Here is a 15,899-nt window from a genome sequence, read left to right on the forward strand (position 1 = left end):
GAAGGAAGAGAGGGAAAGTGAGAGAGAGAGGGAGGGAGGGAGCGGGGGAGGGGAGGAGCCGCACTGAGGAAAGATTGAGAGGCCACGGACGCTCAAGATCTTTAACTTTGTCCCAGTCTGATGAGGATTGAGAAAAGTCCAAAAAAGGAGAAGAAAGAGCTCTCCAAAATGTACAGCTGCAAGCTGTCTCTTCCAAGCACTTGAAACGTTGCAGAAACAACGCCTTTTTGCAACACATGGAGCTTAGTGGAAAAGATGGTCTCTGTAAGTGTTCCAAGGCCTCTCTATGGCAATTAATGTAACAATAATTACAGTAGCGCGGTTAGACAACAGATAAATTTGACTTTGTCAGAATACACACAACAGATGATTTGGTGTGGTTAAATTGCCAGCTGATGCCATTAAAAAAATATATTCTGTAATCAGGTTGAGAGATGAAATGATGCGTAAAATGGAAGGAGCCAGAGATTGGATTTCTGCACTTCAGAGCTGTTCAGTGGGTTTCATATTCATTAATTGCTCCCCTATCTCCTCAATCCCTACCAGCATGTGTTGCACATGACTCCCATTATTCTTAAAGTCCTCAATTACCTCTTGTGTACAAATAGTTTACACCAGGACCTAGCTTAGATGTTTAATTCACTGATCCACATTCAGTCTATCTGGCTTTGGCCAACAATGGCGTCACCAGTAAGAGATGGAACGGCAGTTGACAGCCTGGCGACTGGAAGGAGGACAGGAAGCAGGTGACAAAGATGGAGTGTTCCATGTCCTCTTCTCGCTCTCTCTCTTCGCTCTCGCTCATCCTCCACCCTTTCTCTCTCTAACTCATGCTGGACCAGAACCAAACATCTGGTTTGTGTCTTAGGACTTGGTTTATGCGGAGAGAGGGGTTTGACTGGTGTTCGGGCTTCGGTTTGGAAAAGGGGTTATGTTTAAACCTGGGAGTGTGTGAAGGGGACAGAGGGTCAGGGGGTGCAGAGAGGTTGCAATGAGGTTGAAGCACTGCCTGTACCCAAACCTCGCCTCCTAAGAGGGAGAGCGCTGATGGAGGAAGATAACTGGCTATGTTGCTAACTCTGGATTATAAGGATTGTAAACATCATTGCCTCTCTTAAACCTGAAGCAGCTTGTAGGTCTCAAAGAGCAATAGTGCATTTTATCTGGCTGGAGCTATATTGAGCCGTTTTAAGTGTGTGTGTGTGTGTGATTCACTTTGTTTGTTTTTGTCCTTCCTAAAACGGTGCATCCAGAATAAACTCTCACCTTTTACTAAAATGTTGCCCTCTGACCAAAAGTCTTTGCATGTCTTTGCATGTGGCACCTTTAATAAAATGGCTCGTCTTTAAAATTGTACTTAGGGTGCATCCAGGAAATCATTTGAACAAGGAGAAATACCTCACACCCACATCACAAGGGGCAGTAAAAGGCCATAAAAACAAACTACCCTTGGGAATAGGGAAATGCAACAGGCAATCAAACTTTAAATCAAATCAAATTTTATTAGTCACATGCACATGCACATGCGCCGAATACAACAGGTTACAGTGAAATGTTTACTTACGAGCCCCTAATCAACAATGCAGTTAAAAAAATACAGATAAGAATAAGAGATAAAAGTAACGACTTTACTCGTTAGGTGACTGCCCTTTGAAGTGTCAAGGTAGGTATGGGAGTTACAATGTGGGGTTTAGCCACATCGGCCATTGTCACGTTTCATTTGTTTACGTCAAAAGGTCTTGATGGAAAATATAAAAATATAAACTCAACATGTAAAGTGTTGATCCCATCTTTTATTTGATGCCTCCAACGTCATTTTAGAGAATTTGGCAGTACGTCCAACCGGCCTCACAACCGCAGACCTCGTGTAACCACGCCAGCCCACATCCGGCTTCTTCACCTGCGGGATTGTCTGAGACCAGCCACCCGGAGAGCTGATGAAAATGTCGGTTTACACAACCGAAGAATTTCTGCACAAACTGTCAGAAACCATCTCAGGGAAGCTTATCTGTGTGCTCGTCGTCTTCAACGGGGTCTTGACCTGACTGCAATTCAGCCTTGTAACCGACTTCAGTGTGCAAATACTCACCTTTGATGGCCCCTGGCACGCTGGAGAGGTGTGCTCTTAACGGATGAATCCGGGTTTCAACTGTACCAGGCAGATGACTCCCGAGTGGCGCATCGGTCTAAGGCACTGCATCTCACTGTGCAATAGGCATCACTACAGTCCCTGGTTCGATTCCAGGCTGTATCACATCCGGCCGTGATTGGGAGTCCCATAGGGCGTCGCACAATTGGCCCAGCGTCATCCGGGTTTGGCCGGGGTAGGCCGTCATTGTAAATATGAGTTTGTTCTTAACTGACTTGTCTAGATAAATAAAGGTTAAATAAAAAAAGTAAAAAAATGTTTATGGCAGACAGCATGGGTGTTGTGTGGGCGAGCGGTTTGCTGATGTCAATGTTGTGAACAGAGTGCCCCATGGTGGGGTTATGGTATGGGCAGGCATAAACTACGGACAACGAACACATTTTTTGATGCCAATTTTAATGCCCAGAGATACAGTGATGAAATCCTGAGGCCCATTGTCGTGCCATTCATCCACCACCACCACCTCATGGTTCAGCGTGATAATGACGGTCCCATGTTGCAAGGATCAGTACACAATTCCTGGAAGCTGAAAATGTCCCAGTTTTTCTATGGCCTGCATTCTCACCAGACATGTCACCCATTGAGCATGTTTAGGATGTGCTGAATTGACGTGTACTGTACGACACAGTATGTTTCAGTTCCCGCCAATATCCAGCAACTTCACACAGCCATTAAAGAGTGGGACAACATTCCACAGGCCACGGTCAACAGCCTGTTTAACTCTATGCGAAGGAGATGTGTCTCACTGCATGAGGCAAATGGTGGTCACACCAGATGCTGACTGGTTTTCTGATCCACACCCCTACTTTTTTAAGGTATCTGTGACCAACAGATGCATATCTGTATTCCCATTTTGTGAAATCCATAGATTAGGGCCTAATAAATGTTTTTCAATTGACTGATTTTCTTATATGAACTGTAACTTAGTAAAATCTTTGAAATTGTTGTATGTTGCGTTTTATATTTTTGTTCATTGTATTAGCCTATTGAATTGCAACAGAATACACTTTGAAAAATAATTTGTTGTCGAAGTAGACCTAAATCCACTCCACTAAGAAAGTGGTTCCAGTCACGCAACCTATCATTTTGCCTGGCTGTAGTGGAAACGGTGGTCCAAATCATGTCTCCATCCTTCCATTCACGGAGAGTAATGTTCTTAATTAACAGTTAGCACTAATGTCTTCGTCTTTCCATATACTCCGGCTGTTCCGAGTCACTCGGGTAGATATTGGGTTAGCAGAGCATTCATTTCCCTGCAAGTATGAAAATCAATGTTCAACAGGCCCAGTTTCTTTAAGGCCTAGATTAACATGATAATGTCAGAGTAGCTAATCAGATTCTCGCAGTGCTCGTGCAGCTATTATCATACGAAACACACCATTAGTGGGAATGATATTCCACCAATCCCTCACCCTTCAATTATTTTAACTAGTTTCTTGGAAAGATGTATCAGAAATGGAACAGTGCGGGGTAAGCAGAGATGGAGAGCATATGATGGACTGCCTTAAACCGCTATATGCTGTTACCCGCTGTGTTTTTCTATAACATCTATTGAGGCTGATCGCTTAAGAGCATGTGGAGTGGGTCTGGGCTCATATTTGTCTGACTCTGAAGTAGACTGAAATGAGTCTGGTTTGGCCTAATATGAACCAGAATGGACAGTACTCTAAGGTGGCTTGTTCTTGTCTCATTCCTTTTTATTTAATTTATTTTTTATTTAACCTTTATTTAACTAGGCATCCTTAATCTGCACTTATCAAAAAAAAAAAGAAAACTGGAGTCAGGGAGATGAAGCCACTTTAGACTACTATCCCATAGAGAATGCTAGCTAAATGCTATCGAGCGCATTACAAACATTTTGGTACAGTTTCTGACCTAAACTATACAAGTAGCTCAACAATGCTATTCCCAGTTTGCTGCAAGCTCAAAACAATTATTAGCTAGCCAGGCTCTTGATCCTGGAGGGGATTCCCTTCTGTTACCAAGTGAATGCATGATTTTTGAAGAAGCTAGCCACTTAGCTAGATAGCTAACTAGCTACTAAATAAGGAAACCAAATGTTTACATTTATTTTTTAACAGATTCTCTTATCCATAGCGACTTACAAGAGCAATTATGGTTAAGTGCCTCGCTCAAGGGCACATTGTTAGATTTATCACCTGGTCAGCTCTGGGATTCCAACCAGCAACCTTTCAGTAACTGGCTCGCTAGGTTACCTGCCCGCCATGCACAGCATTTAACACATCTTAAACAGTTAACTTAATAGTTCTAAGATATCTAGCTGTGAATTCCATACTTTAATTTGATCGCCTAGCACATGCTGCACAACAGTGAGTGACTCACAAGGCTCCGGTCTCTCGTAGTTGTATGCATGTAAACAAACACCATGTGACACGTGACTGGGGACTACCATAAGATTCATAATAATGTGACAGCTGAAATGAGGAACGCAATGTTCTTTATCTCCTAAGGCATTGTAAAAGTTGACAGCAGGTATTTACTTAAGAAGTACCTACATATATTATTTTTTTTTATTATTTTTTTTTACTTCAAATAGTATTGGCGGTATTGAAAAACCATGTCGTGGCTTTTTCCAAATACCCCGGTATACGGTATATACAATATACCGCCCAAGTTACTAATAAAATACATCGTAAAATGGAAGGCATTGTTTGTCTTCTGCTTCGTAGCTAAAACAAACTCAAGACAATGCATGCACACACTCCTGTTGAAATAATATGCATTCACCTGGATTGTGAATAGACCTAGACTACATCTTTATTTACCCAGTTTATCAATAGAGATGCACCATACAAAATCAATTATTACCATTTGTAGGTTTGAAATTGGATTGGTAAAAAGTCATATTTATTGATTCATTAATGCATAGCTGGCAAAAATTATTTGGCATGGAAATGTTCAAATCGAATGACATTGAACTCAAAAGATGCCCAACGATTGAACAGAGCAGTAGCTGTGTTTTTCTGTCTGGATCAAATGCCATTCTGTGACTTTGGCTAATATGCCTCCTTTTTTTCATTGTTGTATCGTGATGGTATAAAGTATCGTGATACTAAACCTGGTATCGGTGTTAGTGAAAATTCTGGTATCATGACAACACTAGTTCCTATGGGGCCCATTTCTGTCTGGAGGCTCTGTCGGGCCCATAAGTCAACTGTGTGGGTGTATCGTTGGACCAGCTGCTGATTTGCCCTGACGTCTCTCTCGCTCTCTCCTTTTCTACCACTCTCTCTCTGCTTCTCTCGCTCCCTTTCTCTCTCACACACTATCTTAGGGCACACCTAGGTCAACTCTTGTCTAGGCGAGAGGAGGTTGGCATGTTGAAAATCTGAAGAGCCTCTAGATATCTCTAGTCAGGTATTAGATTGGACTGGTGGTGAGAGAGGTGGATTGTTCACATGAAGCAGGGTTATGCTGTTCATTATATCACAATTCTTTGGGATGGGGTAAGAAGTGTCTGTAGAAAACAAGCTGCTTTGCCCTGAAGCACTTCACAGTCCTCCAGTCAAGCATGGTCAAAGCAATGCATCTTTTCTCTCTCGCTCTCGCTTAAATTCTAATTCAATATGCTTTATATATGAATGACAAGGTCAATGTTGCCAAAGCGAAGTGATATACATAACAATTTGATGATTAGAAGCTATAATAATACATAAATAAATATATATATATACAGTACCAGTCAAAAGTTTGGACACCTACTCATTCCAGTTTTTCATTATTTTTACTATTTTCTACATTGTAGAATAATAGTGAAGACATCAAAACTATGAAATAACATATATGGAATCATGTGGTAACCAAAAAAGTGTTAAACATATCAATATATTTGAGATTCTTTAAAGTAGGCACCCTTTGCCTTGATGACGGCTTTGCACACTCTTGGCATTCTCTCAACCAGTTCCAGCTTTATTTGAATGTTAATGAAATAATTAGCCATTTTATATTTGGCTTTGTAATCAGAATCTTCAAGTATTTAATTAAAAAGGTTTGTCAAAGACTTTCAAACCTGGTGCACAGAAATCTTGAATTTATTCTTCACTGTTCTGTTATTTTAGACTGTAATCCCACCCATTGTTGAACATGCTTTTTTGGCAAACATCTGACTAGTCCTAGAGTGTTATGAGTAGGCAATTTGGTCACAACACAGATCTGAAATGCTCTTAAACCCCGGACCTGCTTGGCTGACCTCCTGCCCAGTCTGCCCACAGCAAAACATGCTTTGGTCTTATAGCGAGGGAGGAGTGGTCGGGTTTTGAGATTTAATCTCGTTTTTGGTTTTCTGTGGTGATCCGAACCACAATGGGCACACTTAGGACCCAGAACAAGGGCCGGATTCAGTTAAACTAGAAACGTCCTGCCCCAGGCTAATTCCCAATGACAGATCCTTTGTTGATGGGCAAGCTACTTTAGGAGGGAAACAAGAAACCCCCTACTGACAAGGTAACAAGCCATGACAGGAGAAATGGTTTCTTTGGAAAAGGGTTTAAGGGGGAAAACAAGGATTTTGGGGTAGTGGAAGTAGGTTTCCTAAAGTCATGACAATAGCTAATTTCTCCTGCTAAAGGTTTGCTGTGTCTCCCCTTAACCTCTAAAACTGGGGGAGAGTTGAGGTTCGTTCAACTGTTAGCACAGAACACAAAGGCATGGTTTTGATAAATCTCAGCTGAGCTCAAAGGCTCTGGTTTGTGTCTTGGGGCACAGGTTGCCAAGCTCTACTGTTCAGAGAGTACACGTTCAGCGTTCAGCTGCCCGCACCCTTCTCCTCAGTACAATTTTTTTTAATCATCTCTCTCTGTACTCTACCACTTTGGTTATTCCGGCTGTGGTGTTTTCTGATTGCAGAGGATGTATTTTGGCCTCCACAATTTCCCAGCAGCTTTCCATTTTAGATCGCATACCAACCAATGGGCTCATTTTCAAAGGCCTGACGTATAGACCCCCTACTAGTGGCACTTATCTGAAGCATGGCTCCACCCTGAACAATGATGACACTATCAGTGTCACCCAAATGTGTTCAGAATGCCCTTTTCCAACATTTCCTCTTTGTAGAAAGAGACCATGACATATTGGCTGGCTTCAACTCTTAACAACCGTGGGTTGGGGCCAACCGCCTGATATCCGAGTCTGGCTGGGGTGCCCTGCTCAGAGAATGATTTCCCCTTGCGCTCAGTAAGCATGTTGTGTTGAGCTGCATTCGAGGGAGAGAAAAAAAACTCCCCAAGCAGCTGTGCTGAAAGCCTGTGCTAAACACGATCAGGAAGTCGACGGGGGAGGCAGCGTGTTTTTGGCAGGGCGAAGGCAAACGCCACGGCACATTTGAAAGACCCTCTGGAAACTTCAAACGTGGGCGGCCCTGCCCCCCTGACACCAGATGGCAGTTAGCTGCATTTCACTTGGCCCGGGCCGCGCATGGAAATAGGCCTCTGTCTTTGTGTGTATTGTTAATTAGCGGCGGTTTAGCCAGGAAAAGTGGCCCATGCTGTATAAAGCAGATCTGGTTCACTTTGGAAAGACATAGTCGGTTGGATTCCAGCACAAATGTATCTGATCCAAAAGATACACTGACCTGCCGATTGCCCCAATTCCCCCTCATTCTCTTCAGAACATGAAGACGTTCTGCCTTTTTGGCTGATATGTAGCTGTGCTCCTGGGGGGGCTACTCTCAATAGAGGAACTAGTGGTCTGCGGGTCAGCTGTTTGTGCATCCGCACCCGCCTGCAATTGCTAATAACCCATCCGCAACCTCCTGACTGTATGTGATAAAGTGGGAATCTGAGGCCCGTACCCAACCTACAAATACAGGAAATGCGCTATAGGCTACAGTCAGACTGCAGAATTTTTTGTTGTTGCCTGATTTAGATATGTTTCTGCTTATAATTTCGGACATTTTGGTAAGGATATTAGTCAACTTGTTTATAATTAAATGCATGTAGCTTCTCTTTTACATTTACATTTACATTTAAGTCATTTAGCAGACGCTCTTATCCAGAGCGACTTCTTTTGTCATTATATGTTTCCCTAGAAGACGATAAATTTTTTTTTTTTTAACAGAATAATGTAATAGATCGATAGAATGAATGCTTCAATCTATAGTAGTTGACATCGGTAAAGTTTTCTATGTCATCTTTCACGGAGCAAAGACGTTTAGGGACTGGGGAGAAAATACAATAAAAAAACGGGAAAGATTTGCTGTGCAAATTGTCAAAATGACATCAGGTTGACCGGTTGTATAGAAAAAGAAAGCTGTGAAAACAACCCAAGGTGTTTCTGATAAGATTTCAGTTCGGCTTCGATGCATATTTTATGTGGTTGAAATACTGTCAGCTTTTATGATAAAGACAGCACCTTTGAGCATTGCATTCTCTCAAGATGCAGAAAGAAAGAAATCATATTTCCCCAGTCCTGTCCTTGTCCAAGTTTTACCTACATTTGGTGTATAATTTTACTGCAAGAAATGCTTAATTCTGTAGGAGTTATTTTTTAAAGCTATGTGAGGGGTTATAAACCTACAGTCAGTGCCCAGATTTCAGTTTCCATTGAACCCATCTAAATAGTAGGTTACAGTTCCCATGACGTGTCATAGGCCTATAGTATTTGAAGTCTCATCTTGTGACTGTCAAATTTGTATAGCGCCTCACAATCATCACACATATCACACACGATTCGCTGTGTGGGCTATTTGGTGCACGTAGAGTTAAGCCCTAAATTTTAGGTTCATGTACTAATACCAGATAGCCCAAAATAATGAAAGAAAAACCTTAATGTAGCCTATATAAATGACACAAGAATTATACATTGATGGATTTTTTAAAGGTATTGTTTCTCTTTCTTCAACCCGCCCGCTAGCCACCCTTCCCGCCCTTCAGCAACACAATATTTAATGACCCTAAACCCGTCCGCCCCAGGGATTATGGGTTATGAGTCAACCCGCACATCACTAATAGGAACTCATTCACCTACATCTTTGCAACTGACCTAATGCAATCCAAAAAACAAGACAGGGAGTCCATTCAGGGGCAGAATTTCCCACTTCTGAGCTCAGTGTTTACCTGGACTATGGTTCCTAAAGGCGTCTGGCTTTTTAGTAGGACGATGGTAAAAGTGACCGCTGCTGGGCTGGTATATAAACAACCTTGGAGGAATCTGACTCCGCTACAACAGGGCTACTGAAAACCTCTTAATGAGTTAGGATAAGGATAAATGTGGAGTGGCATGCTTGGCATGCTCAAGCACTCTCTAATGCTCACTCTGTTTTCTTTACTTTTGTTCCTCACAGGTAATCAGTCAGTTGGGAGGAAGAATTCAGCCCATACCTCTTAAATTCAGAACCATTCAGAATCCTGTCCTGTCCTCTGATTTGGGATTCCTACTGGATGTTCACTCTGTACCGATTGGCTCATCGAATCCCGCCGCCGTTGTTGGACGATTCAGAAGCTGAGGTAAGTAATTCTTTGTCCTTGAAGGAATAGAGAATGACAGCGAGAATGCTAATGTGACATAGTGAAGGAAATCTGAGGAGATGCTGAAAAAATAGGCCTACTAGTGGAGACTTGAGGCTTAGTGTACTTTTAGAGTCCTCTGTGGGGTTTCTTTGTACAAATGTGCCCTGTGGCAGCCAGATTAATCGGTCCAAGTACGAAGCTGGCCTATTTGTTTGATGCGGCCACCCAATAACTTGTGTTTTGATAAAAATGTTTGTCTCAACAAGCCTCTTTTCTCCTGTAATTGGGTTGAACTTGTGCTGCATCTCTGAGGTTGCCTCAGGACGCAACGAGGATCCCATGGGAAAGGCTCTGACCTGTTTTGAGTGAGAGCATTGGAACACATCCAGCAACATTTGTTGGTTAAGCAAGGGACCCTTATCTAGGGCATCGGATTTCGGATTTAAAAAAAATTGCACATTTTTGTTTTTCTGCTGTCGGGCCATTTTCCTGATGTGAACCGTGTTAACCATGTGAAGTGCCTCTCAGGTGCAGAGTGTGGTCACATCAAGTCAAGCAACAATTCCCATATTACAACCATAAACTGTTCCAAATCTGTTACGGGTCGTTCATTTTCAATACCTTTGACCGCACCCCTTTAGATTTGAACGAAACCTTCCGTACGTTTGCCCATGGTGGAAGTGGTCAGACAGTTACTTTTGGACCTGAATGCCAAAACATTTAGGAGATAGAGGTACTCAAAGTTGAGCCATTTAGCATACCCTACCCAACCATGAGACATCCATGTCTTCGTCACTGGAAAATATAAATGGTTGAGTAGGGCTGGTATTGGTATTGATGCATGGATCGGTTTGGGTTTTTACTTTACCTTCTATAACAGTATTTGAGTGTTTGGTTTGTTAAATGTGATAGGCTGTGTTTAACGTCCATTTTTATAGTTTACTTCGCTACTTGAGTCATCTCTCCGCTTTCTCTCTCCATGCCGCTTTCAACAGACCTAGCCCCGCCCCCTGTCACTCAAGGAGCGCATTTGTTGTTCCTCTACCACGAGCCACTTGCGTTCAGTCTGCATGGTCAATGCAGCACATGCAACAATGTTGATGACACGATGCTGTTTTTCTCTTCGCTTCTTATTATAAATCCACTTGCGTTCTATAATTGCACTATTAGTTTGTTTCTTACATCTGCAAACAGCTGGTTTTTATTTTCTTACCAAGTTGGGCCTAAATCGTGTTAGTAATAGTAATCACTAGTTAATTGGCTAGCTAATAAATATACTGAATCAGAGCAAACATAATTAGCTATACAGCTTCATAACACCAGTGATGGTGTAGACCTAAATCAGCATGTCGTATGGGCAAAAGTATCTTCAGAATCAAAGAGGAATACATGAGGCATGATTATGAAAGCTACATGAAGTAGCTAAGAGAAAACATTTGATGTACCCAAAGATTATAGGGTCCCCTAGGAAACACTTATCAACACTTTGGTTCCTACCCTGTCACAATAACTCTTCCCTGGCATTTTAATTCATTATCATGTCAAACAGCTGTATAGCTAATTATGTTTGCTCTGATTCAGTACATTTATTAGCTAGCCAATTAACTAGCGATTAGTATTACTAACACGATTTAGGCCCAACTTGCTAAGAAAATAAAAAGTAGCTGTGCCCGCTATTAAATTCTAACTATAGAATTAGAATAATCATTCCATATGACTCCAACAGTTCACCCAATTGTTTTGCTGTAAATTGCAAGTCAAATCGCAATTACAATATTTGGTTAAAAATAAGGCCTAGATTGTTTGCCAATACCTCGTGCAGACCTATGTGGCAGTGTGGAAATGCTTTTAAATGAGTGCAGAAATTAATGAAAATGCTGAAAAATTACTTTTGGTTGAAGTTGAACATCTAGAATGGAGGAAGACCCATTGAAATCACTGAGAATGTATTTATCACTCTAGGGTCACACACTACTCATTAAGATTTAAAAAAAAATTGTGTTATTAAAAAAAACGTCAAATACCGTCCATTTTTGTTTAAATACTGTGATATGATATCGGAGTTTACGGCATTTAGAAAGGAATTATTATTATTTTTCTCACTTTTTATTTTTAAAAGTATTTGCATGACATTATTAAATAGTGTGACAACCCTGTTAAATGATATCACCCAACCCTACGGTTAAGTTTTATATAATTTAACAGGGTTGTCAAACTATTTGATAATGTCTTGCAAATACTTTTTAAAATAAAAAGTGAGGGAAAAAATGATCCTTTCTAAATACGCGTAATCTCCAATGTTTTTCATTTTCGCATATGTTGTAGTGTAGACCCTATTTTACATAACCTGATGTGTTTGTGTCGTGCAATCATAGAAATATAATTCATAGAATGGACATATCCCTTCAGAGCACTGCTATTTAGCTGGTACATCTTTTACATTTTAATTTAATTGAAATGTTCACTTTCAGTTACTCCACAAAGATGGCACCCACTGTCAGATGTCAATTTAAATGGGAATGTCTATTGTATTATCTATATTTCTATGATTTTAATAGGAAGACTGACAGTATAATTTTAAGCAACTGATGTTCCCATTTGTCAACATTCTCTGGTGTGTGATCCTTCAACCATCTTTGCGCTTCCATTTGAAAGAGAGTACATTTATCAGCCAAAACATGACACCCACCCTACCCTGGTTTCAATAGCATGCTCTCTCTTAACCAGGCTGTATCACATCCGGCCGTGATTGGGAGTTCCATAGGGCGGCGCAGGTTTGTCCGGGATAGGCCATCATTGTAAATAAGAATTTGTTCTTAACTGACATGCCTAGTTAAATAAAGGTTAAATAAAAATAAATACAATTAACTGATGGTGGGCACAACATAAAAACCTCAGAAGATGTAAAATCGGGTCTAGACTACAACATATGCAAAAATGCTGAATAATCAGAGTTTACGAGTTTTAAGAAAATTTACATTGAAGGTAAAAAAAAAAAAGGATAATTTTTATTAAAACACATTTTTTTAAAGAAATTATAAAAAGTTTGACAACCCTGTTTGTAAGCTTTTAAATCACATCAAACTCAACCGTTTATATTTTCCAATGATGAAGACATGGATGTCTCATGGTAGGATAGGGTGTGCGAAATGGCTCAACTTTGAGCACCTCTATCTCCTAAATGTTTTGGCATTCAGATCCAAAAAGTTACTTTCTGACTACTATCATTGGCAAATATTTATAGAAGCTTTCATTTAAATCAAAAGGGGTGCGGTTAAAAAGGGATTGAAATCAAATGGAACGTCCCTTACTGCAAACCTTTTTGGTTAAATTCAGATTATTCCGAATGTACGACTTGTAGAATATAGGCCTAATTGCTGTACAATTTATGATAATGGTTAAATAACATAGGAACCAAAGTGTCAGGGATCCTTTTTAACCGATTCCTTTGAATCTAACTTGCCTAACTAGATGTCTTTTAGACCCATTATTTGTGCCGTTTTGTAGATGTTCTCTTTCCTAGCAGCTCCACAGGTAACGCGCCATTTCCTAATTTCCTCTCACAGATGAAAGGGCTGAAGCATTGTGGCTTTATGCTGTGGAGCCATTATCGTCTGGAACCATTACTGTCAATCGCTGCTGCCTATTTTACAGTTATTAGCACAAAATGTTCATCTCTCCATGTGCATTACTTTCCTAATGGGATTTGGATGACTGCACACTTCAGGATGTCCTAGAATTTATTCTGTGAATTTCAGGTTTACCTCATACTCTACATCATTTTAGCGACAACTCAGGACAAAACAAAATAGTCTGATATTTTACATTTCAGGTAAAAGTATTCATAAAATTGAATACATTGCAGGCATTAAGTGCCATATCTATTGGCCTGCAGGTCAATATAGTGCTAGCCTTTGGAAGTCATCCTCCCCTGGGGGGACAGTTCAAATCCATTGACCTTTGACCTCCTGTCGCTAATTTCTTCTCCACTTCTGCTCAGCGCCTAGCTCTCGTAACGGACAAGCAGGGAGTGGTGGGTTAAGGGGGGTACGCTTTGTTGATATTTTCAGACTAGTCATATCCATCAAAAATGTGGGGGTGAAAAGCTAGCCCTGCCCGCTGTGAGCTAATCTGATTTAGCGGGGTCGAGGGAAGAAGGGGCGAGTGGGAGAGGGGAGATTTGGGAGAGGGGAGGCGCAGAGGGAGAGGCATCAGCTGCATAATTGGGGTGAGATGATGCACACAGGGAAACGGAGACGAACGCTGCTAAGCCTTTTGAACTCCAGTCAGGGGTAGATAGGCCTAATACGCCTCAGTTGGACGGCCATTTTGACCATTACTCAGTGGAGATAGAAGAAACCATTAACCTCACTACAGAACTGAGATGTGTTGTTGCTTGTGATTCTTCAAATGTCAGTCAACTTGTCAGTCCACAACTCTTTAATTTGGCTTTTTGCACATTAAGTGCATCCTTGTTATTTATTTTTCCAAGACTTTTGAAGGGTGTCCATTGAGTGACTAGTTGATAAGATATAGCTCACTCACAAATTAGTATTTGTGGTGGAAATGCAACAAAGAATCCTTCTGTGTTGTTTCTCTCAGAAATGACTGTTGTGTTTAGATGGGTTGGAAGTATCATTTAGGTAATGTCAGGGAGAGCCTGGTGTCCATGGCAACAAGCCTCCTACCATGTCATGTGACCTCTCACCTGTGTGAGAAGGGGCTTGGGGAATTGTGAACCACAGGGTGGGGAGTCAGAGAGGACATTACACTTATTATAATGTTGCATGGGTTTAACCGCAAGTAGTCAAGTTGTTTCCGGTGTGCCTTCTCATACTTACATATCAATCTACCATTTCTATTTGGTAAAAGCATGTATTATCAGGGGAAGCCATCAACCGCCCATTGTCTCCATGTTGTTTTCTCCAAACCTTTTGAAAGCACATGGTGGGTAAAGGCCTGATCTAAAAGTCTTTAATGGTGGAAGTCGGGTAGAGGAGGGGGTTAAGCTGACTGGTCTGGCTCCCTGGGCGGGGCTTGACTTGGGGAAGGGGGAGATAGAAGCTTGAGCTGCTCAGTCCAGTTGTCAGGTCTACTTCTGTCTGTGGATTAAACCGGATCAGATCAGTGCCCCCCTGTAAAGTGCTCTAAGCCCCGCCTCCTTGAGCCCAGAACGGCAGATGGACTGTTGCCATGTGAAGGTATTTCCCCTCATTTAAACAGGCACTGTCAAGTTGTGGTGGCATAGACAATGGGGGTGATGGTGTACTTGTCCTGGGTCGGCCTGATTTTAGCCTTACTTGGAGACTGCCCTGTTTGGTGGCATGAAGAAAGTGCGCTAGGGAGGGATACACATGTTCTGAGGTATAGATGAAGGTCAAAAGTATGTGACCAGATCATTGACCAGTTTGAGGGTGTTCCAGAAAGTTATGTTCGGGTAAACCTTACACTTTTGAACACCTTATTTCTTTTTTGGCAAGTGAAAGAAGGCAAACAAGTCTTTGATCCCCCTACAAACCATTTTTGGGAAGCGTTCTCCATTCCTTAAAGCTAGAGCCCTTGATATATAACGTCAAGGGATTTTTAAATCTATTGGGGGGGGGGGGGGGGGAATAGACAAACATTGGCAGTAGAATGGCCTTTCTGAAGAGCTCAGTGACTTTCAATGTGGCACCGTCATAGAATGTTCATCAAGTTTCTGCCCTGCTAGAGCTGCCACAGTCAACGTCTAGGAGCTACAATGGCTCAGCCACTTGCTGAAGCACGTAGCGTGTAAAAATTGTTTGTCCTCTGTTGCAACACTCACTCCCGAGTTTCAAACTGCCTCTGGAAGAAACGTCAGCACGAGAACTGTTCGTCGGGAGCGTCATGAAATGGGTTTCCGTGGCCGGGCAGCCGTACACAAGCCTAAGATCACCATGCGGAATGCCAAGCGTCAGCTGGAGTGTTGTAAAGCTCGCCGCCATTGGACTCCGGAGCAGTGGAAACACGTTTGGGGAAGGCCCTTTCCTGTTTCAGCATGAAAATGCTCCCGTGCACAAAGCGAGGTCAATTAAGAAATGGTTTGTCGAGATTGGTGTGCAGGAACTTGACTGGCCTGCACAGAGCCCTGACCTAAACCCCATCAAACACCTTTAGGATGAATTGGAATGCCGACAGCGAGCCAGGCCTCATCAACCAACATCAGTGCCCGACCTCACTAATTATTTTGTGGCTGAATGGAAGCAAGTAGCCGCAGTAATGTTCTATCGAGTGGAAAGCCTTCCCAGAAGACTAGAGGCTGT

General features: G+C 41.8%; 1 protein-coding gene across 4 annotated transcripts in view; it reads left to right on the forward strand.

Moving 5' to 3' along the window:
- The window catches only part of LOC139558668 (semaphorin-6D-like), a 133,335-nt gene that overhangs the window by 13,231 nt on the left and 104,205 nt on the right, over positions 1 to 15,899 (forward strand). For all 4 annotated transcript variants that reach the window (XM_071373963.1, XM_071373958.1, XM_071373959.1 and 1 more), the window contains one exon: positions 9,450 to 9,612. The gene's annotated coding sequence lies outside the window, so the exon portion shown is untranslated. The remainder of the gene's footprint in view (positions 1 to 9,449; positions 9,613 to 15,899) is intronic.

The sequence above is a fragment of the Salvelinus alpinus genome, chromosome 29 (assembly GCF_045679555.1).
Source record: "Salvelinus alpinus chromosome 29, SLU_Salpinus.1, whole genome shotgun sequence".
NCBI lineage: Eukaryota > Metazoa > Chordata > Actinopteri > Salmoniformes > Salmonidae > Salvelinus > Salvelinus alpinus.